A 25496-nucleotide genomic window follows, 5' to 3' on the forward strand; every position below is an offset into this window, starting at 1 on the left:
AGAGCCACAGACTTTGTACTGCGCTCCATATTAGCTTTCTGGCTCCTTCATGTGCACAAGCATGGGCAGAGATCTCGTCTTGCCCCTTTGCTTGCCGAATGAGCTACTAAACAAGAATTTAAAAGCACGCCGCTAACGTAATTTTGCAGGTTACGAAGCTAATTGGCCTGTTAGCTGTTGCACATCTTAGAGTATGCCAGTAAATGTCAGGATCTTTCAGTTTACAGGCTAAATGATGTCTTCAATACCACTGCTTTCAAATCACTGTTTATGCTCGTCTTGTACGCCAGCAGAAGTTTGGCTCGGCTGTCAATCAAACGCTCAGCCTGCCCACTCAGAGGCTTGCAGGCAAAGGTTTCGGATGTAGCTCCTTTCTTCTTTATTTCAATAATAGATATCTCAGTTCTTTATATAATATAATTTGTCAGATCGCTTTGCCATGATTTTGGACTTCAGTTCCAGTTTTTTTAAAATAATGCAGTTGCCAAACAGAATTGCCCATGCTTCAGTGCACTGTATCCCACACAGGCGCTGATATCTTATCTGCAACCCACCAAAACGTGAGAATTAATCCTGATCAAATGTTTCCTGTGCAGGGGGGGTACGATACCTCTGTATGCTGCTGCACTCTGGGATTACTCTTTGCATGTCAGCGCTCTCTTCTTGATGACTTTTTTTATCACTAGAGATGCATGTAAGCATATGGCTGTTAAAGTTCAGTGACCCGCAGAATGTACCTCTTGTGTTGACAGACACGCGAGTCGTGTCTTTAAAGCCACCGCGTGTTTATTTAGTGATGATGAAACCAAGTCGGACCCCCGTCTGTTCGAGGGTTTGTGAAGTACAATTTTCTTTGTTTGTTACATGATGATGCTTTATATAATATTAGGGTTGTTTTGAGAGATTTGGAAGTATACACAAATGCACATACGGTACACGGACGACAAAATACAGCAATGCAAGCACACGCACTAAAACAAACACACTTGATGATGTCATTTGTATAATCTGATGGAATCTGGGCCAGCGTTGACGAGGAGGCAGCCGGCGGGATGAGCAGTCACTGTCATAATGATTTGGTGTGTAGGAGGGGAGGTATGTGTTTGTGGGGAGGGGTGTCATGAAGCAGACGCAATTCTCTTGCTCATTTGCTTTATATGAAGGTTGCGGGAAAAAAAACAAAATGTACTGAGGCGTGAGTCATTACACCTTGTACTGTTGCAATTTACGCAGTCACTTAAATGAAAACAAAGTGATTCTGCTCCGTGCACACCATTAAACCATTAGTCATTTATGTTAGGTAAAGTGAGGAAAACGTGTCATAGGAAGGATTATTTCAGATGACGTTTCGAAGCACTGTGCGGCTGAGTTTGAAATGAACTCTAAAGCTGTGACGAACGGCGGACTTCCTACAAGCCTAAACTCTTTGTCTTTCAGTAAATTTTGACTGTACTCGCCCTTTAAATGCTGGCATGGCTTTTGGAGTCTCTAGTGTTTTCAAATGCCAGACAATTTTAAGGCATCATCACTACACAGTTTGATGAAAAACATGTTGCATTTGGTCGCGAGCCACACAATAAATTCTTGGCGCAAATTCCTGTCGAAAATTACACCAGGCGTTTAGACGTCTAATTAAGCTTCTGCTTGTTGCCAAACATTCATTCTAATAAGTTTATACTCCAGATATACAAAAAAAAAAAAATGTAATAAAGCAGTTGAATCCGTACCGAAACAAATGTCAGCACTCGTGTCTTAAAATGTTTAATGCACGATTAAGACGCTAACAGCATGATCATTGCAGTCATCAAAAAAATTAACCATATCTAACGTCTTTTTTTAAAATGACCTGTGAAAACTGCCTGCAGCAATACAGCTGGAGTAATAGGATAGCTCACAATCAATGCGTTTTTATTGATTTATACACGGGGCCCAATACATACTAGACCACACTGTAGTGATGCGTCAACATCCTCTGATTGCCCCAAAGCAAACGTCAATAAAAATGATTAACCGACAGCTGTGTATGAGTATAGGAAAGAGGGTTACTGTTTGAGGCAGGAAAGCTAAAATCTAGTTACCTCTGAGGGTAACATTAATACTGCTATGTGACGTCTTTCAGCTCTGAGGTGATTAACTACTTCAGAACAGTAGATGAATATCTTATTCGTGTAATTTCTGCCTAATTTTATTTTGTATTTTGCAAGATTGCCTCAAATGTGAACTGTGAACAAACAGTATTTTACTCCCTTGTCTAGTATAAGTATGCACAAGTTCATGTCTAAATACATGTAGTCTGCATTAATATGTATTTGTAATACTTTACATAAGTATAAGTAAGTGTTTGCATGTGTTTCTGTGTATTAAGCCAGTGTTCATAGTAATCCTGTACACATATGCTTGCGTGGCTGTGTGTTTGTGTGTATTTATGGCACTGCTTGCATGTGAGTGGGCGCACAGGTCAGCTTTGGATCAACGTGCCGTTATGTGAGGCAGTCGTAGTGGGTGGGTTGGAGTGTCAGTGTGGTGCCATTGGCTGCTGGCCTTCCGGCACCAGATCCCTCTCAGGTGATGACACGTATTGTAGGTCGCGGCCGATGATGTAACCACCACGCTTGCTGCCAACTATAACGTACACTCGACTCATCTTCTTGACTCTCTCTCTTAACTCTCTCTTAGCTCCTCTGGCACAGCTGGGCATGTGCAGAGAGGAGAAGTATACTAGAGAGGAGTAGCACACTGAGTCATCAGAATTTGAGTACAGTCAAACTTATCTGTGCTGGGATATTATTAAAAGATACTTCAGGTCTGCTCACATACAATCTTGAAATTTCACTAGTGGGTCATTGTGCATACAGCTAGAGCTGCAGTTAACAATTCTTTTCATGATTGATTAATCTGTTTATTGTTTTCTTAATTTATATAGCATCAGAATATAATTAAAAATGAAAAATTTTCAAGAGGTCAGGGTGAGGGCATCAAAGGTCTTGTTTTGTCCGAACAACAGTCCAAAACCTAAAAAGTAAAAGCAACAAATTGTCACATTTGTGATTGGATATTTTACTTAACCTGAACTATATATAATTATAATAACAATAACTAATCGTTGCAGCGCTACACACAACGTGTTTCCAGTTTTGAACTTGCAAACTAAAAGTTGCATCAGTCATATCTGAGGGTTTGGTAAAAGCTTTGACATCAAAGTCACTTACTTAGTTAAATTAATATTAAATTACAGTTTTATTAGGTCAAACTATACAACAGCCATCAATCCCATCATCCCTCCATTTCCTTTCAAACAGACACATTAACCACCCTCCATGGACATTATGACAGTTATATTGCATGTAGGTGTGTGCACTGGTGCACGCGCAGTGAGTTCATGTGGGGCGCGCACCGGGGTTGCGTAGTATTCCGTCTAAGCCTTATTTTGTTCAGCATGTGTAATCCCCTTAAATTCCCCACTGATAGCCTGACTACCTTCACTTCAGATTAGCTGGGGTAGAGATCAAGGAGTGCTCTCACCGGTATGTAGGATGACACAGAGGGGGGACGCACGGCTCGTGATCATAAAAACAGTTTCATAAGAGATGCCTCTATAGATTCGGTAGCTCACGTATGTTCTACATATGATGTGTGATGTAATGTTTACATCCCATCCCACACACTGGTAGTTATGATTCTAACCATGTCGGCATCAGTTTTGCATTCATGGAAGCACTCGCGTATGAAACCCATATAATATAACACTACTTGACTTATTGCCTCGTCTTTATATCACAGAAATATTTGTATCTCATATAAGCTTCATAAACAACAATCATTTTCAAGAGGGCCAAGCTCTTCCCAAAGAGTCGTGCTTTTCTTTCTCATGCAAGTGCGATCCCACGCTGCATTAAATGTATAACCCACAGACGCTTGTGAGCGATTACACACCAGGTAACAAGTTAATGGGAGATAGCATATAGTGTTGTACAAACACATTTAATGACTTTATATGCTCCTCGTGGGATTGTCTCGGAGAGCTCGCTAGTGTTAGACAGATGGAGGGGGTTAGTGTTTATTTTGCAGGTCCGCGTTTCCGTCTCTGCACGCAAATGAATGTTTATATAGTTCCTTTCATGCTAACATCTTTTATTTATTCGGTTAAATCGTCAGACGCAACAAATAGTTCAGGAGCTGTCGACACAGCGATAGCTCCAGTGAATTTCAAAAAGGGAGGGGCGGTGGTGGTGTTAGCCTAATGAGGCCCTGCAAGAGTGAAACATTAGAATTACACAAGCACATCCCATGTCTCCTGAAGTCTCTGTAGTATCATCACAACCCTGCAGTACGTGAATTAAACAGAGAATTTGGAGGTGCAGAGGCTCAATGAGAACAAACACTGTAAACTGACGTACAGTTTGAAGACAGCGGGATAAAAGGAACCTATTACAGGAGATCAAATTAGTTTTTTCTTAAAAGACCAGTGTGTGGGATTTAGTGGCATCTAGGGGTGTAGTTGCTGATTGCAAGAGAGACTTTGGTGATGAGATATATGTGTGGAAAATGTGAGTTTGTTTTGGGATATTGTAGAAACATGGCAGACTCTGCTAAAAAATGTAGCAATTCTCATTTTCAGGAGATTATACACAAATGAAAACATATTTCTACATATTTTATTCAATTTATGCCACATCCTGTAAATGGAGCACTCTGAATCTCACACACCGGACCTTTTTAATGAAGTGTGTTTAATGAAAGATGATTAAAAGAGACACAAATGTGAGCATTTCAATTCATTAAAAGATTAAACTCAACATCTAAGTACATAATTAAGAGAATCATTTGACATTTGGGTAAATTTGCTGAGAGTTAGATGAGATGATCAATACCACTCATGCCTGTGCGTTAAGTGTGGAATTAGAGCTGGGAGGCAATTCATTTAGTTTAGCTCACGACCAATTGCAGGTGGAAGCAGCTGGCCTGGCTCTCTCAAAACCAGCCTAAAAACCACCACCTGTGTATTATCAAACAAATTTAATATAATTTGTTAATTAGTGACCTGGAGAAGTGTTGGTATCGTGATTTTAGAGACAGTCAGACTAGATGTTTTTCCTTGCCTCCTGTCTGCTAAGCTAAGTTAATCACCTCCCAGCTCACAAAGTTACAGAGACTTGAGGGTGGTATCAATTTTGTTATCTTAGTCTCAGCGAGAAAGGAAGTAAGCACATTTTTCTTGCCTAAAATAAACCTCAAAACAATGAACAACATTATTCTCATGAACAAAGCGTAAGCATCCCTTTGTCGTCCACTGATCTATCATCTGTGTGTACTCAAGGAAGTGTGGCACAGTTGCAACTGGGATGGCGAGTGTCCAATGGTGCATTGGAGCAGAATAACAATAAGGTTCAAGTGAGTTGAAAGAAATGCAAGAAGCGAGATATACGAGCGCTATGGAGCAGGAGCATGAACACGACGCCTGAGGCCAAAAAAGCTACTGTACAAGGACGCGTTCAGAGGAGTGCAGAATTATGCAAATAAAGTTGCATAATAATGACAGTTTATCACCGAGAGAAGAGACCCTCATGTTTTATTAATCTGCAGAATTGTTGGACAGATGTGCTACAATCAAATCATTCACTCTGTTTGTGTTCATCCGTGAGACCATCGTCTGTGACGCATATCTACACCTCGCTCATATCATATCATATCATATCATATCATATCATATCATATCATATCATATCATATCATATCATATCATATCATATCATATCATATCATATCATGAAACAGTTCAGCGACCGACTTCTCTTTGCTCTGTAGGAGCCAGAGATGCTGCGCTCTATTTGCACATATTTGACTCTTCTGAATGATTATGATTTGATTATTATTGTCTTTATGAGACGATTAAGCAAGTCCATAAACATAATGGATTTTGCAGTTAGCGAAAAGGAATAATCACTGGAGCGTATGTGTGAGAAGTCTTTAAAGGTTACATAATAATTCATTCCGAACACTTAAGATAAGATTTGTCTTTCCCTTTGCTTCACCTTTTCATTTGAACTTTAACTTCAGTTGGCATTAGGTCGAGTTCACTGTTGCCAGACTATAACATTCTCCTACTTTTTATTCAACTGGTATTCGACTGTGCTCCAATGAATCACCTCCTCCTCTCCTCTAATTCACATGATCGACAATGATCCCATTACTACGAGGCTGAATATATATCATATGTCGGTTGGAGCAAAGACACCGTCTCCTCAATAAAAAAACGATAAATTGGGCTTCTTTATGACGACCGGCCAGGTTATTGGGTCTGATTGGGCTCATTTATGTGACTGGTCAAGATTGTATCGAACTACATTTGAATGAATCGCACGTATTACACAGTATAACGAAAGATTTCCATAAATTATGTTTCAGAGGTGAGATAAAATTCTCTTTTCACCGCAGATATTTGGGTACGATTTAGCAGGAGAAGAATTGGGGTAATTAAGAAAGTTAATAAAGAGGTGAGCTAGTCCCCCGGGTCCTCGGGTCATAACGAACTGGTTGCACAGCAGACATTTTGACTCGTCACAGCAGGGGAAACGCAGGTGGACTTAATAGCAGTAATGATAACTCAGTTCCCTTAAATGTGACAGCGAACCAACACACACAATAGCAGGAGCTCCCCTAAGTGGAATGCAGCCATCATTAATCAACCTGTGCAGTTTCCTGCTATGACAGGTCAAAACCAGTTCATTGCTGGTTCACTGACATAGCTTAGTGGGACACTTCCCGGAATTGAGCCATCATTAACTTAATGATTAATTTGTTCCACGTCTTTCTCCTGGTGTGACGAATCAAAATGTCTGTCATAAAAAAAAAGGTCTATTTTAATGTCACCCAATTACCTAACTGCAGTCTCGCCCAATTGTACCTATTACAGTCCGTTACGTAGTGATTGTATGTCACGTATTACATCACATCTTACAATAATGCATGTCACTGCTATATAGGGAGGAGAGACAGGTTGGCAGCCTGTCTTTGTGAGATTAATTGAATCGATCATTATAGCTTACCTGCCATTGTGTTATCTTAGTTGATTGTTTGGACCATTGTTGGAAAAAGGTCGTCAATAAACAAAATCAATATCTGAAATAATAAAAGCACATCAATAATGGCTTTCTTGATTGTTTTAAGAAAAAAAAATCTATATCAGCTGTCCAGACAATGCATGAAGACATCGTTGAAGTCAGCTCTAAAAGGCCTGTGTGTTTTTATAATGCTGATTTATTTATGATGACAGTATAAATGCCGAATGCTTGTCAGTTTTATAGCACTGTTGTTTTGCTCTTATTCAAGGCCGTTTGAGCTGTAAAGGTTAATTCCGTGTGATGAGCGAAAGATAGACTCCACAACCACCGAGTCTATCGAGAAGAGTGTAGCGCCGGGGCATTTTCTGCTTTATTAGACTGCAGCCAGTGACGGGAAAGCTGTCTCGGAGAAATGTGATTACATGCTACCCGAGTACTTGAGCCAAACAAATTGTAGGTGGGCACCGTGAGAGCTTTAATTCAGGTAATTCCCCACCTTCGTGTCTCATGACATTCAAAAACGAAGCAGCGCTTACTTGCATGTTATATTCCCCGGATACATCATTATCCTCTTTCACTTGCCTTGTGTACTTTCAGTTTTGTTAAAGATTATAGACAGTCTGGCTCTCTAGAAATCTGGTCTACATCTCTCCTGTGAATTCCACACAATCCTCATTTTGCCTCCAACATGTTCTCTCTTTTCCTTTTACCGAATCTGTTTGTTCCTCCGGTGGTCCTCCGAGCTGCCCGATGCATCTGTCTCTCAGCTGTAACTCATCCAAGCGGTGGTCTGGATTCTCATTCGCTCCCACTTTTCTTGCTGTGGATGACATGAGGGTTGTTCTCTCTCCTTTCCTCTCTGCCCTTCTGCACTCCATGCGAGGGTTTAACGGTGTGTGTTATGATGAGGTTCTGCTTGCTGCCCCGCACCGTAGATAGGGCTTAGCACACTTACTGGCTCAGTAATGGGATATCTGCCTCCTTCAGATTGGTAAATTTGCTGTTTGAGTCCCATCTTGTTTCTTCCTTCGTCCGCCACATGTGTTTTATATACGGTTTTCTGTTCTTTTATTCAAAACCACCAAAACCATGAGTTCTACAACCCTAAAGCCATTTCTATTTAAGAAAATATCAATGAATTATGTTTCTCAAGAGGATGTTGCAGTTACACAGGCAGTTTTACCAATTCAAAGGATTTAGCGTTTTCCAAATAACTGCTCTGTCTCAATTTAAGTTTGGAGTTAAAAGGGAAAAAATACAGCACAGAAAACTTTGACACAGTTACATAAACAGCTTCTGGCACTGAAGCACATTTCGTTGTTTGATGGTGTGTCGCCGTTCTTCCCGTGGATAACCCAGCCTGGCAAAGACGTCCCACGATTAATTTGCACTTCATGGTCTGGCAGGGCTACAAAAGCATCAGCTTGAGACGCTCGCATGATAAGTAGGCTGTAAAACAGATGATTGGCAGTGATTAATCTAGTCTGTATCTGAGTGATGAACATACCACTAACGGGGCTTTCATTGGTCTTTGTCTCTTACTTTTAAACCGGGAAATCCATTGAAATCATTGTGTCTGGATAATTTCATGCTCATTGTATATAAAGATATCTAGTTTAACATTAGAGAGGTGCAGAGTCGCATTATTATACTGTAAATTCACTGATTGTCTATGTGTGTATATGTTTTGTTTGCTATTGTCAATATGAATTAATCACTTTCCAGTGCTTTCTGACTTTTCCAGCCTGTTGTGGCAATAAATGTTTTAAAACAGGTTAGCAATATATGCCTTTATTTTCCTTTTTTTATTTCCTATGGGATTTGTTAAATTTGTTATTGTAATAAGAAAAAAATATTGAGCACAGAATCTTGACTCAGGAATGATAGATGTCAGGCTTTGGTTCTTTTCCTTAAGAATAAAGATTACATTTGTCATGTTCGCTCTGAATGCTAGAAGCCAATATTATATTACATATTCCTCCTCTGGGAGACCAAAAAACAGATTATCATATCTTATATTGTCTTATCCTGTTGGAGAAGACGTACATTTTCTGCTTATAACCAACTGTTGCTGTGTTATCTCATTTCACAAATACAAGCAGCTACCTTTGACCACACAAAATTGTTAGAGGCACGAGTTCATATTTTGCAATATTGTTCTAATGTTTTAGAAAATTGTTCAGTCACACAACTGTCATCTCTTCCTCTTCCACTGTCTGACTCTTTGCTCTGGGCAAAACATCCGCCCTGAGCTTTGTTCTTTTCGTCTACATCAGGAATATCATGTCCGATGTTTATTTGGTGGTGTGTGTGTGTGTGTGTGTGTGTGTGTGTGACGGGAGCAGAGAACATGTTTGTGCATCTACAATACACATTTCTTAAGATGCAGCATTAGTCATCATAACACTGAAAACGAGAGAGGGGTGAAGGGGGGAGGCTATCACAGAGAGATAAAAGGAAAGATGAAAAAGAGAGGCTAATCAGGGTGAAGAAGGAGACTCATCAACAACACCAGCGTCTCACTCATCATCAGCCTTCCCGTTTCCTCTTCCCAGCCGGATCCCATTTATCATCTCTTCAAAGTGCTGTACAGCATCGAGCTATAGGGCCAATGCATTGAAACACTTTACGTCCGACCTACAATCAATGTAGTCTTGAATGCCAAGAGCTGTGTCTGTTAAAAGAAAAAAAAAATCTCTCATAACTGCATTCTCTCATTTGTCTGGCTCCTGTCCATGACTTTCAATCAATCTTTTCACAGCAAGAACCCCGAAAGAAATTGAATTAGGTCCTGGGCGTTGAACCACAGTTTCTTAATTGGCACAGGATTAGTTCACATTGATTTGGTCTGATTGGACTCCCTAGCTTGTGTGTCCACTTAATCACTGAGCACACCTTTTTTTTTCTTTTTCTTAAACCACTATTTACATGCAAACTTCCCCTCGGCCTGTGTCAGTCATTCACAGCCCATGGCAATCCCGTGAATTTGCATGAAATCACTGGCCCCCCGGCCTGTTGCTGCCTTACCACCGCTGCTTCTGCTGCTGCAGCACACACACGCTATACTGTGTTAATCAGATTTCTTGGTGTTATTATTACAGCAGTGTCTTGGTACAGTATAGCAAATGGCTTATTCTCTGCCAGGTCTAGAAAATTGCCCTCCGGTTACAGAAAATGTTCTGATAGATCGCTGCTGTTATTCTGACTGAGCAGTGGAGAGCGATGGAGTGAGAGAAGGAGCCGGGAAAAGATAGAGAGAGATTGTCTCCGGGGGGGGAAAAGAAGTGAGGACAGGAAAGAACACAGATTATGCATGAGAGAGAACAAAAGAGTGGAAGAGAGCAAAAAAAAAAAAGATCACAAATAAAGGTTGTGGGAGCAGTATGCTTAGAAAGGGAGCAGCAGAGAGAAGATAAGGGAGGCAGATATGAATGGAGAGTGGAGATGGACTGGAGCTGTGACAAGACTGTCTATTAACAGTGCATTTTCTGCTTCCACCTCTTAAAGCTCAGACCTTAAAGGCGAGCGTCCCCGTAGAATTCGATTTATTAGACTGTACTGTATTTTCCGCGGAAATTGATATGTGGAAATGCGCAGCGTTTTTGGTGCAATGATGTTCAGGTTAGTATTGACTTGAAAACTGTCACTTTGTAATTAAACCGTAGCCCATCATCTCTGGGAATATATGTGTTGATATGATATGTGGTTTATGGAGGTGTATATGCGTCGTCTAGTCGCTGACATGATTGGATTTGATTATAGGCTCTCTGACAGACTACAGATGGGCATTTCTAGGTGGGTAATCGCTCATTGCCAGAACTGTCTCTCACGGGAGGAAGGTCGAACACATTGTCATTTTAAACCTCCTAAAAAAACAAAACAATTTGGCTTCTTTTTTTTGTTTTTTAAATGTCTTAATCCAATCACAACTGTCAATGCGACGCTGAAAGAGGACAAAGCTGACAAAGCTCATGGAGTGAAATATTATTGAGGTGGATATTGTGTGGAACATTACCTGCCTCATGTACAATACAACTCAACACTGTCCAAAGTCGAACTGACAAAAAGAAACGTGTTCTGTTCTAATGTGCTAACCAAGTTTCACTTATTTTTCTGCCATGTTCGCACCCCATACATTAGTGTTCTTCAACTTACATGGATTTCTAGTAATAATATCCACACAGGGAGTTGGACAGCTGGGATATTGCTAGCAATTACTTTTTGCTGTTAGTCCCATCTGTGATTTGAGAACTTTCGAATGTTGCCCTGTTACTCTGGACCAGACTGAACAGAATTACTGGACTGACTGCACCAGCAGGTTGAGCCCTCTCCTCTCTACAATTCAGGACGAACACAACACTGAGTGTACAGGAGCTGTCAGTGACTCATAGATGTTGAAATAATATGAACAAAAAGTTAACACCTGGTGGGAATCGGTACTAAAGTTAGCAAGCACGGACAAGCGAGTTAACCTAGTTTGCCAACTGTCACATCCTGAGTGAAATACAAACTTAATTGCATCAGTCTACCCAAGTGTTTAATGTTTTACAGGTGTTTAAGGGTCTTAAATCACTTAGGATACATGCAGCTTTACGTGGGCTTGTAAAAATAGGGTAAAAACATCTTGTCCAGTTGGCAGCCCATAAAATGGAAAACAGTGCAGCTGCAGTATGATTTGAGTTTGTAGTTCCTTACACAAAAAAATATAAGTTAACACTGAAAATGGCAACAGATACCCTGAGGGTGAGTGAAAGCAAGCAGAAAGTGATAGTCAGGCAGCCTGAGGGCTTATCTGAGCCGTCAACATCTATTGAGTCAGGCTGAAAGGTAAGGAACAGCGTCGAGCAAATTGTTAGGCTTCTTAATATGATTCTATAGATATCATATTGGTATTCATTTCACTTCCAGACTCAGTAACATTCACACAGTCGGACATAATGCGCCATATGTCTCCTTCACTCTTCCACTACATTCACACCACGGGGCTTCATGCTCCGTGCCAAATTTGCTGCTCATATCTGATTGTCTTGGCTGCTGTTCATATGTATTATAGGATATAAGCCATACCCTGTTCTAATATAAACTGACAATGATGTCAAAAAGACAAATGTGCATAGAAAGACGGTGACAAAAGGTATCACATCTCTTTCTGTACCTTCAGTATGCTTCTCCTGCTCTCTGCAAAGGTTAGCCGGCTCGTGAAGCGAGTCCAACGTGGGTCCTATGAGTTCTATCAGCATCAGCAAGAAATCCTACATACTGTGTTGCTTTCTTTCTTTATTGTTGTGCCCATTGTTTCTCAGGGCACGGGTCAAGTCAAGTGTATTTACAGTATAGAGCAAAAACAGATTAGATAGAGGTTTACAATCTGCGCAACACACTGCACCCTCCATCCTCAGACCTCTGAGTCTGATGAGGAATACGGCTGGGAAAAAAAACAGAAACCTGCACAACAGCATTGTTTTTAAGTACTGACTTTAGATCATTGAAGGTTTTATAGGGTCTGTATAGTTGCAAGAAACATAAACTTAAAGACAAAACCACATGCAGAAATATACTGACTTACATATTTAAGATCTATTTATGATCACATTTCATAATATATCAGCACAGATCAGAAATGAAATGAGTTAATGGAACTTTCTGCTCATTTACTGGGAAATAACTGATCCAACATGTCACATATGACAAAGAAAGTAGAGCTTGATGCCTCCAGCTTCAGGATTAACCTCCAATTGCTTTCCAAGATCTGTCCTTTAACATTTTATTCTCACGATGTTTGTGTCTGATAATAGAGATCTTCAGAGTTTGTGCATTCATAGGAATTTTTCACACAAGTATCCCCTGAATTTTTCAGAACAGCAACTCTCCTTCTTAAAATGAACTCAAAACTGCATTTGTTGCCTCCACAGAGGCATGTGTATATACCATATGTAAATATATATATATAAAATAGAAGCACCTGCTTTTTAATAAATGACTACCTGTCATCAGTGTGTGGTTCTCACATTACAGCACTGTGAATTCATTAAGTGTGCCCTTTGGAAGTCTAACGTGCCAGGTGGGGTGCCGTCATCCTCCCCACTTGCCTCTGAATCAAGCCCTGCATTTCAATTGCAAATACTGTACACATCTCAGTGCCCTTGTAAAAAAAAAAAACCTAAAAAACGCACACAACGGGTGTTTTTTTTATGCAATGTAGGAAGTTTAACGTCTGACTGGACAGTAGTGTTGTGCCTAACCCTCTGACTCTGTCCTCACGAGCAGGAAAAAGCGTACGACTGAGATATTATATCCTGGTTTATTCAAAATCTGGAATTATTTTAATCACACAGAGATTTTGGGAGTGTTTTGAATCAGATTAGTGTGTGTTTTTTCCGCGGATGCATTAGATTCTACAAGTTAACGGCTGACTTTGAGTCCGTGCACTCCCTCATCCATTATGCATCACGCTGGTCTGGTCCTCGGGTTTTCTAGGGATGCTACTGTATGTGCATAGCTGACTGGGTTTGCAGTGATAGGATTAGGCCTAATAGAAAGTTGGGTCAGAGTGGACCACAGCTTGGATTAATAGTTTACCTGAGCAATGTCAGGCCAAAGTGACCTGAGACTTCCTGAGTCATCACTGGTTTTATGTGTTCGTGTGTGTGTGTGTGTGTGTATGTAGAAGGTAGACGGGAGGGGTCAGAGACTCATTGTGGACTGGCAGAGTCAAATCTAAATCCTCCTCTTTTCCGTCAATAATTCTCTGCTTTTTCACAGCTCCTCTAATCCTCTTTCTGACGTGACTCACCTCTATTTATCACCACTGTCCGCATGCTTCAAACTATCAGTGTGCTTACAGTCAGTTTGTGCCTGGGTGTGCATGTGCATGAGTGCGACTTTCAATCTGTACTGATCTTGATCATCTTCATAAAGGTTCTTGCCTGTGTGTGTGTCTTTGTGCTGTCTGAGTTAATGTTACAAGCCTCTTGCTTCACAAACTCCATCTTTTGTCCAAAATAAGCATCAACATCAGATCCATAGCCGACTGGTGTGAAGTCATGCCGCTGTGAAAATGTAATAAAGCATAGAGATAATCACTGCTTAAGTCTGAATAATGGCTCTGTGTAATGGATCTGTGCTACACCCGTGCAGAGATTATGCATGCCGCTGGTGCTGGTGCTGCTGCTGCTGCTGCTGCTGCTGCTGACTCAGTGCAAGCATAGCTGGGGCTTGGGGGGTTAATGCAGCAGGGCCACTGGCTGATCCACAGCCCATCCTCATCTGCCAAATCTTCAAAGGATGCCCTGACAGAGTCTAAATCGCCATCTCCTCCAGTCCTGGCTCTGCAGAACACTTTCCCTCCCCCTTGGTACACAGGTCAAACTCGGCCTCATCTTTTATGTATCGCTTACCCCATTGATTGCGCTCTAAGAGATTCATGAATACAGAGGGACCTATTTCCGTATCACACTCCAGCATATGGAGAGGGGGGATTTTTCTCTCATTTGTCGTCTGTACAGCTCTCATTTTATTTCCCTCTTATTCTTTCCTCTGTGTTTCTGTCATTTTTCATCCCTGTCTTTCTTAAACCTATCTCTCACTGCACATCGCTCTCTCCGACTTCCACTTATTTTGCATGGAAGGTCAGAGTCATTTCCCCCTCTGACGAACCTTTTTTTTTCCTCTTTTTTTTCAGTATTTATTGGTCACTCATGAATTATTCAGAGTGCAGATAGTGAATAAGGTGAATCTGAGAGCTGCAGTTGACTTACCGGAAGCTTACTGGAGATGGACACTTGAAAGAACTTCCCCGAGTCAAATCTGGACACAAGAAGCTGCTCCAGCCTGCTAAGACTGAATTAAATAGAAGGCTACATGTCTTCACATGCCGTTACACCATAATAAAGACCTGATCTAAACACCGACTCTGACTGGATAGCTATAACAAGGCCATTGGTTGTGCTTTGCCTATGCTGCACACAGTCCTTCCCCTGAGAACAGTCGCGTTGTTTCCCTGAAAGCGGTATTAGCATGCCAGCGGCGTGTCCCATGTATTCATTTATGTTCATCCCTTGGTTGTTTACTCATTCATGAATACATATGTTGATCCATTTTTAACAGGCGTGCCCCCTCCTCATCTCTGTTTTTGTACCTGTGTTAAAGTGTGTGTGTGTGTGTGTGTGTGTGTGTGTGTGTTATGCAATCCAGCAGAGTGTGAAATTGAAAATCCACCCTGCAGATGCCACATGATTGAGAAGAGAAGAGGACACGTGAGATGTGAAATCACATCTTTTACCCAAGTTGTTGTCATTTTGGACTAACTATGAAGCGGCTCATATGAAGACTTGAAAGTTTTGATAATATTTAATATCACTTTACTATCATATTTATAATGCTGTCAATTTCCAGAACAATATATAAGGCTGCCATGGGGTCAAATGATAATTTACTCTGTAAATATATAAGATACCACCTGCGATCTATGTTGTACATCCTATTTGGTCATTGGCATGCAGTGAACATCTCTGTTCTTCAAACTAACAGGCACCATAGAGGTACAAGATATTTTTATTGGGGTGTTTTAGATCAGATGACTTGCAGATAGAACTTTTAATAACTCATAAAAACTAATTTAGCATCACAAATGATAAAAATGATGAAAACTACAACAGCCAGAAAACTGAATCTATCTCAGATTCTTACATGTTAAAAGTTCGGCTTTAGCTTTTATGTCAGAAGTAATCACAGTAACTTTGAGTTACTGATACTAAAGTTACTGCTGGCTAACAAACATTACCATGAGCGGTGCAATTACTTTAAATTAACAGTTGCAATGTTATCAGTAAATCATTAATAATGTGTTTCAAAATGATCTGACCTCTGTATCAGAGCAGGGAGGCAACACAGTAAAGCTTCCTCCACATAAAACCACTAGACTTTAGAGACAGGACTCTTTTTTTTAAATTACAGGATAATTTATTCATAAAATTTAAAATGAACGTACACAAAATGTTAAATAACATGGTGGATGTCTGAATATTTGTATCAGTAATTTTCCACAATCTGTGGATAGTTTTCTGCATGAACTTTATGTTGCAAAACTTTGGTTTTACTGGTCCTCCCTCCATCCTTGTCATATGAAAAGGATCTGAAGCCCCCCTGGAGTATCAGTGCCCTCCCTCTGACCTGTGCGTATGTGTGTGAGTGTGTGCAACCTGTCCCAACCAAGTCCCACCTGGCGAGCGTCGGACAGACCACCATCTGTTCCGTGCCCCCACATTGAACTACCTGCCACATCCTCTTCATCACCTTCCTGGGATATCAAGAAAAAAAAAATTATGCTTTCTAGAAAACTCGTGTTTAAAAGTCTCAAAAGGACAATAATAAATCTGGTTCCTACAAGGGATAATTATATAAGATGTGTCTCAGAGCTGGATGTTTCTTATGTAAGCCTTTTTCATGTGAGGAAAAAAATCCTCAGCAACATGACAGGCCACTGCCGTGTGCTGCTTTAAGAAACAGGAGCAGAGTGTTGGTGATCTGCTTTATTGTAAAGCAGAGTGAGTCACACGCCCTGAGACAAAGACTGGTTTTACCCTCCCTCAAAACACCTCAAGGACTTAACACGGTAAATTTAAAGACCCTCAAACAGGCTTAAAATGAATTTCCTCCCCTTATCTCTTCTTTTTTTCATGCCGGCAATGAATTCTGCATGTCTCCTCCCTCCTTTTGATGTCATTTCCCTGAGATTTTGCTTCCCAGAAGACAGGGTCTAGGCTTAAAACCAACACGTTGGTGCTGTGATTGTACATCCAAACAAAACTGGTCTTAGCTGATTATGCACACAGCCATTTTAATATATTTTAAGCCACCCTCTTTGGTCACTGAAGATCAGAGTTTTCCATTTTCTTCTAAAAGCTGGAAGGGTTTGTATATTTCTTTTTTTTCAAAGAAGAATTGCGCTGTCCACCATCCTCCCAGCATTTCAACAGTAATTGCAACACTGAAGTGAGTCTTGGAAAAAGCGCAGGGAGCAACAGCACAGCATGAGCACATGGCACATGGACCAGCACATTTAGCCACCAGGGCACCACAGGACTGTTTTGATATGTTGTGATGAATTCTCAACCGGGGACTTTTTTTATTCACTTCAAGGTGGAGATATGTGCACGCACAGAGGATAAGGAACCTGGAATTAAGCACAGGAGAGAAAAAATGGCGAAGATGAGACAATAAAAAAAAGGTGAGTTACACTTTCTCTGCATGCTCGTTCGCCACTGGATCATTATACTGCCTTCAGTGATGCTTTGGATGTAACCTTTATTGATGCACAGGTCAGCGGGCGCCTATAAAGTGGGTTTCAGGTGAAGCAGCACCTAAAGAATATGACGTATATATAATATAAATTTGAAGGCAGCCTTCGTCTGAATATTATTTTCACACTTGCACATTCACAATTCACCTTTTGAATGCAGCCCACTGTGCCAGCCAGCTACTGTATAACCTTTTAGTGCACATCTGCAAACACATCTGTCAAGGCTGACAGCCTACCATCGATGGCAGCAGGAATGAGACAGAAAGAGACACACAATCGCCGAGCAGTGACGGGGTCGCGAAAGGCAGGAAAAAGGGGTTGGAAAGTTGCCAGACGAGACGAACAGACAACATGAAAAGGAGGTTTCTCAGAGGCTGTCTGGATGAAATGTTTGTGTAACATGACTGGTGACAGAGCAGATGGCTGTGGCGAGATAAACAGTTTGAAAAAGTGTGGAAAAAGTGCTTAATAGCGAGTAAAAGTGCTGAACATGTTTACTGTGCCAGGCGTTAAGTCAAAGCACTCTAGTGATGTTGTGCAGACGGAAAACAGGAGGGAGGGCAAAGGATTTTCAGTTATTTTTGTCACAGGACACAAACAAAAACATCATAATCTGACATCATAATCATCGTTTTACTACTTTCACTGCTGGTGGATGCTGCATAATATATCCTGTTAATGAATGTTACAGTTTTGTGCCTCCCATGTATTACAAGTACGTCTGAGCCTGTAAAATATACACTCAGTGATCCAGAGGGCTGTTGAGCAACACTATTTCTACCAATAATATTGTAATATGCTGATGTTTCATTAGAATATTTGAGATTTTCAGACCAAATAAAGCATCGATATTTTGTTTGTGGTCTACAGAAACAAGAAAAACATAATTTCTGGTTACCTGAATTAGGAAATGAACTTGACAAATGATTTTATTTAATGCAGTGGATGTAATGTTTTCATCCAGATGGTTGAAGAGTCTTTAAGGATTCGGGAAATATCTTCCAAACAGCTGTAAGTGCTGTTAAACAGCATCCTAGGGTATTTATTTTTCCAGAAAATCTGCTCTGTGACTCAAATGTAATACATGAGAGGCACAGACTGGGCTAAAGGCTGACCACACTGTTTGCCAAGTTTTTACTGCAATTAGAGCACAGACATTATTACTGAGATGTCACCTGGCACTTCAACATTCAACAGAGTATTTGCTTTGTAAACTCCTATACATGCAACACCTATTCCCCTTTAAAGCAACCATTTTATTTATTACTTTTTTATTGATTTAGTAATTAGAAATGATCTGATCTAAGTGGTGGAATACAATATATTGAAGCTGTGATTTTTATGGTCACGTGTCTGGTTTGTATTAAGCATTCTGCGTTCATCAAACATGTCAAAGACACGACTTATTCTGAGCTTTAATGCAACGTACAGAGTTGTTTGTGTTCATAATAATTCTAGCAGCTGCATCTGTGTTGTTGTGATGGAAATACTGCATCGTCATCGCCATGAGTGGTTAATACATAATCACGCATGGGATCCCGTTTCAGGCTCAGTTCTTGTAGACGCGCCAGCCCTAAACCCTAAGGCCTGGGGTCACTGCCAAAAAGCTGGATTTACAGCGAGCACAGCTTACCATTTCAAAACGTATCATTGCACTGACTCGTGTCATCATCGAAGGCTATTTGAAAAGAAGTAATGTGGCTTACAAACAGACTCTAAGCCACTGTGTTCTGTGTCCCAGCGAAGGTCTGCGAGGGATGGAGGGATTCGGCAGGCACTTGGATAAACAGGTTGATAGCTGAGGCTGTATCACAGGAATCCCGCTGTGCAGCCACAATCTTCAATTTAACGTTTCTTTTCAAACACCGAAATCTTGATGTTATCTTGTGCAAACAACATTCTGAGTTTCCACCGTCAAGCTGTTTTTCTGCGAACTGCGTTTATGGAGATTAGGAAGCGAATGAGTGTGCGTATTTAGGGCCCATCGGATGAGGTAAATCTTGGCCAGCGAGAGGAGAGCCATGGCGCTGATACTGGCAATCACAGCAGAACAGAACGGACACCCGGGGTTGGGGAGAGAAAAGATAGAAGAGGACTAATCAAAGAGGAGGGTTGTAGGTCAGGTAGAGAGGGAAGAGAGGCGAGCGTGCTTTGGGATGTAACCGAGAGGAGACAAAGGAAAGGCGACTGGAATGCCGCCCTAAACTGAACGAGTGAAATCAAAGGTGCTTGTCATCCATATCCACAGATTAACAAAAAAACTGCCTGGACTGAGCTAATCTACTGTAGTCAGCGTGCAAATAACACATTTGTTCAGCTGGGGAGCTTTGAGGCAAGGTGTGATTCATTTCTTTCCACTGCAGGAAACCAGAGAAGATGCTTATGGAGAATACACATTGGCATGAATAGGTTGCAGTAGGTGATGCTTCTTCTAAGACGGACAGTGTTGCGTAACGTAAAGCACGCAGAAGAGCCGTAAACGTGATATTTGAGCAATGGTAATCACAAACAGTTATTAATTCATCCATGCCTTCAGCAACTCCATAAATGTTTGAGTGTTTCAGAGTGTTTTTATGATTAAGCCATTACTAAGACCTTAATATATTTTAATATAGAGCAGTGGGAAACACTTCCTTATCTATGAGCCTCCGCAGTTCATTAATTCATAATAACACATTTGCAAACTAAATTTCTTTTTTTTCTCTTTCTACCTTTCAAAGACTAATTCAAGATTATATCTCTTTGTCTCTGAAATGAGACTCCTTGACCGCGGTTCACGTTGCGAGGCGCTGCCTGTGATAACATCTAATATTCAAAATGTTATTTAACGCAACGTGTGTCACCTCGGTACGCCAGTGAGTTGGAGGCTGTTATGTGTGTGTGTGTGTACCTGAGCAAATTATCAAATGGGAAGCTAATTTAACTTGCTCAATGAGCGGCACATTTCACAGTTCATTTGGCCGTTCATGAAACACTCGAGAGTAAATCACCTTTACACCCCCCAATGCTTTGTTTCTAATTCAAACACTTAACAGTGCTGGGGCGACTTAAGGAAAGGTGTTTAATTTCTGTACTTTTCAGCACACTGATCATGGTAACATGAATAAGTTATTATTTCCATGAAAATGCATATATATTCAGCCTTGAACTTGAGACAAACCCACTTAGTTTCTTCCCTGTCAGCGGAATAGTAGATACACATATCCGAAATTAGCATCAGCAATCACTTCATAGTCTTTTAAACACTTTGAAAATATGACTAACTTTTACCCAACCTGTGTACTCTGGAATCCAATCAGGAAAACCCGCCTATAATATCGCCGTTTGAGAAGTGTTGCTTTTTAATTTTCTCTCTCTGCGCACAATCAGTGTTTGACCTTTTAAGACAGGAGAACAGAACGCTCTGAACATTATTGAAACAAATAGTGGAATTGCCTTGAAAAATCCACAATTTGTGAAGCACACGGAATTTTATTGACCTTAGATGCACAAATAACATAATATCTTAAACGGATTATTTAAACTCTCTGCTGTCTGTATTTGCTCACATAAGTCTGGGCATCTAGAGTGAATCATAAACAAAGGAGAGTTCACTGACGAGACATGAACAAAACAACTCAATGACACACTCATGTCTCTCTCTTTCTTAATGTCCTTCTCTTTTATTTTCTCCTTTCCATTCCAATGCATTTTCCTTTATTAAAGATGTTGGCAGAACATGTTGACCACAGCTACTCGCTCTGGAGAACAGAAAACAGCCGCTGAATTACCCTGCTGAAGGGAAACCGTCTCAGTCGTCTGAGTTTAGCAGCAAAGCCTCAGTCCTTGTGTCTTTTGATAGACGTCGGCTGAATCTGGGTTGACAGGGGACATAATTGAGTCAATTTTTTTTGATGACATAAGCCTTGCTGATTCCATTTAGTCAGGAATTTTTCATGCCCTCTCCGCGTCGCCAGGTTTTGATGCGAGGTCAGCTGGGAGGTAGCCGCTAACTGTCGGCGCACAGCGCTCACCTGGTCTGACACCTGTTCTCCGTGCAGGCAGAATGTTTGGTCGAGGCTCAAATCTCCACAGTGTGCACGGAGAGCTGGAATTATGCCTCCTAGCTGCTGTGTGTGTGTGTGTGTGTGTGTGTGCATCTGTATTTGTGATTGCTTTCCCTGTGTATGTGTGTGTCGCATTGGATCTGCGTCCACCAGAATTCATGCGAGAAGACAGCGGGTTAGGCCCGCACCCCCCCCCCCCCCCCACCCTTCTTGCTCAGTTGGATCTCACTCCCAGATCTGTCAGGCGTCTGTTGATGTGTCCTCGATGTGACATGCCATCCACAGTGAAGGAGAGGCACAAATCATCCAGCTTCTTCTTGTCGTTTTTTTTTCTTCTTGTCTGCGACCTTTGCCCGCAGAAGTTAAGCAGATAGCCTCACATTAGTCTTAGAGATGGAGTCGAGGTAATCTCATCAAAAACGGCGTCTGTCGCTCATCAGCCCGAGTGTTTCCTCAAAAGTAACAGTCGGCTAAATCTGCTTTGATTGCATTATTATTTTTTTCCCCAGCAAGCTTAATTATTTTCTGGGTTTCTTTACAGCATTACATTCAAATCACAAACCATTGTTTGGTATTAGGCCTTCGCTGGCACTTTGTCAATACAAGACTTTATCTTTATTTAGCATACTGTCTCAGTCAGTTTAATACATTAACAAAAGACTGTAGTAGGTATCTAGACTACATCAGCTAAAAGCATATTAACACATTAGCCGTGTGCACTTAAGGTCAACTCTGTAATTAACTGTAGAATCAGTTGCTTGAAATCACCTGACACCCTGAACGCCTCTGGCAGCGGTTTGATACTAATGCCGCCTGACAGTGGCAAGTGACTGTACTGTGCATACTGTACAATCCATGCGCATGCGCACAACCGCAGTTCTTGTACCAGCAGTTAACGTAAGGAAGGTTGATATATACACATGGTTCGTTTTTGTAAAGCAACTGCGTGACTGGAAACAGCAGCTATAATGAAGAAGCAGCAGCTTCTTATTATCAGCTACAAGTGCACGAACACGGGAGAAACGCCACGAGGAGGAAACAGTTGCGAACCTTACACTGACATAAGCAGCATTAGCATCTTTTTCACATGTGGGTCATGGCCGCGGCTGATAGATGAGGCTGCAGTGTGTTATGTAGAACTTGCACAGAGGTGCACACACACACACACGCACACACACACATGCAGCATTGACTCTATTCGATTTACTTATCACCATCACAGCACTTTGCCTCTTCTACATAGTCCAGGATTAGCCGCCCCAGATTTCACAGCTCTAAAGAGAGAATATAAACACGAAGGTTATTATTCTGTGCGAGTGCAGATGGAAATGTGCATATCCAAACATATACAAATGCCTTTTACCTGACGTCTATGACTCAGAATAGCTTTTTGAATGTTACAGTGTCCCACTTTAAGAGGAACGTGATAAAATGCATATTAAGCAAAAGAATAGAAGCAGTTTATTTTCATACCACATCAACCCAGGATTAAAATATATATTTTTTTGTCACTGCAGTGCAAAACCAGAAACAATAGAGAAAAACAATGAACATTTAAGCGAGCTTGTTATACTTGACACATTAAAAGGCCAGTGTGGAGGATGTAGCGGCATCTAACTGTAAAGTTGAGGGGGGGTTTCAGTTTTTAGCATATAGAAGAACTCACAGTGGCCTCAAAACATAAGAAAAATGCAAAATGCCTTATCTAGAGCCAATGTTTGGTTGTAAAAACAGTAGCCCAGATCGAACAAGCAGGCACCTGTGGCATCAGATGATCGTTGGTTCCCCTCCAGTCTGCATGTTTAAGTGTCCTTGGGCAAGATACTGAACCCTAAATTGCTCCCTGTAAGTCGCTTTGGATAAAAGCGTCAGCTAAATGTTACTTACTAAATGTAAATGTAAATGTAAAAACAAGGCAGGTTTGTTAATGAGGCAAAACAGCTTCAGTATTCATCATCTACAAATTTCTGGACTGTTTTGAGGGGGGGATTCTTCCAAAAAGATATTTCCTTATTTGTTGTTTTGATGATTGTGGTGGAGAGCACTGTCTAGAGAGGCTGGTGTATACTTGAAAACAGTTAATTGATGTGTGGGGATGCAGTGAAAAGCCTGCTGTCACAGAGAGGGATGAGATGTGATCATTTCTGAAATGGTCGATAACAGCACACACTTTCTGGAAATCTTTCTTTAAAGGGGACAGTGATGCAAGTGATTGTGTAATGGTCAGTTTTGGAAAGTTTTGCGAAACGCAGCTCCCTGCAATTCTTACATCAGAAAGGGAAGAGGGGATTTCAGATACTGTTCAACCATCTGACAAGAGAGGAGCATACTGACACCTTAACATGTCAATTCCAAAATCTCCCATAGGTGTTTGAGTTGAGATTTTGTGGTCTGTTAATGCCATGTCATATAATTTATTTCATTTTCAAGCACAGGCTATTCAATGACAGGAACTGTTTATTATTATTATTATTATTATTATTATTATTATTAGTTAATGATGATATGACTATTGTATTATCATATTGACTATATATTTTTGTGTTACTTTAAAAGAAACAGATGATAAGCCTGGGGTTAGGTGATTTTTCACAATCTCCCTGCATGCCCTGCGGATACATGATAATAAAAAAGATATAAAGCAGGAGGAATGGCTACTCCTGTTGCTGTCCACACATATGATCTCAGAGTGGTTGGTACATATGAGTTCTCATTAGCTGGGGTGAAAACACATTGTCTTCCACCAGAAAATCCATTTGTTTCCATGGTGACGCTGTCCTCCCTTGTCCAATTTCCTTGCCTGCTTTTTATGGATAGCTTTATTGAACTTTTTATATATATATTTGTTCATTTATTTGTTTATTTAAAAAAAATACAAAATCCTCCATCCCATCCTTAATAATACAGTATTCTTGATAAAAAAGAGAAACTTAAAAAGCATGGTATTAAATATAAATTAGTAAGTTATTATGGAGAATATATATAAGAAATAAAGTGTGTATATATAAGTAAGAAATAAAAGTGTGCAGTCCGTACATCATCTTATTCTCCCTCTTGCTATGATATAAATATAATATAAGCTAACTGTGGAAGCACCATTATGTCTGAATCATATGCATGAATACAGATCATTTATTAAATGGAAGAAAGATCCACATCTTGTAAAAATCTTCAACATGAGCTCTCAATATGTAAGTCAGTTTTTCTAATGCTAGACTGCAGGTTAGGTTTCTGAATATCTATAGTTTGCATTTCCTTACATTTGATGGAAAACCTTCACCTTCTAAACATAGTTTCATTAATTAAACATATTTTAGCTTCTAATTGTAGAGGAGACAGAAACAATTTAGTCATTTCCCAATTTCAGTTTTTCAGACTTTGATGAGGGAGATCATTTGAAAAGTCAGAAATTGCGATTTCATTCATATAGCATCATTTTTCATGAGGCATAAGTGCTGTCAGCTTTTCAAGAAATCAAGTTTGAGCAAAGTTGAACTGACTTTAATTTGTTTCAATCAATCAGCTTACTGCTAGGGATGCTGCTTGAGGGTAATTCATGACGTTTGCCTTATATACTGTGAATTTTCAGTGACAATGGATGACAATTAGTATTTCAAGTATTAGTATTTTTCCCCATATTCAAATGATATGTCAAGTTTCAAATACAAAGTGACACCTCTCTCAGTTGTAACACATAGTGTTGTACATGGTAAGGGAGGAATAATGTTAAAATCCTGTGAGAGAGATCACATGCAGGGCTGCAGAACTGTGAATGGTCTCCTTTAATGTGAACAGAGAGCAGCTGTCTTCTTTATCCTGGATTCCCACTGTTTGCCCATGACGGATTCAACCTTAAGCCACACAATAGCAATCTCAGTGGAGTCATGGCCTTTTGTTATGAGTCAAAGCCAAGTTTCATATCCACTCGGTTCAATCTTTTCCTTTTTAAGATCAAGGGATTCATAAATGAGTACATTTATGGAAAATAGGAAGGAGGCTTTTCAGCACAGTCACAGTCAGAACTTTTCTTATATATTATTGCAGCTCATGTTTCTACATCGTCTGCATCCGTTGAAATCATGCACATGT

At 40.5% G+C, this 25496-nt stretch overlaps 1 protein-coding gene across 2 annotated transcripts in view; it reads left to right on the forward strand.

Annotated features, from left to right (window-relative positions):
• dlgap1b (discs, large (Drosophila) homolog-associated protein 1b) overlaps window positions 1-25496 on the forward strand; it is an 87550-nt gene that overhangs the window by 14222 nt on the left and 47832 nt on the right. The window contains exon 2 of one of the 2 annotated variants that reach the window (XM_027274127.1): window positions 17202-17287. The exons of the other annotated variant lie outside the window; for it this stretch is intronic. The gene's annotated coding sequence lies outside the window, so the exon portion shown is untranslated. The remainder of the gene's footprint in view (window positions 1-17201; window positions 17288-25496) is intronic. 2 annotated transcript variants of the gene reach the window in all.

This window comes from Larimichthys crocea, chromosome XXIII (assembly GCF_000972845.2).
Source record: "Larimichthys crocea isolate SSNF chromosome XXIII, L_crocea_2.0, whole genome shotgun sequence".
Taxonomy (NCBI): Eukaryota; Metazoa; Chordata; class Actinopteri; family Sciaenidae; genus Larimichthys; species Larimichthys crocea.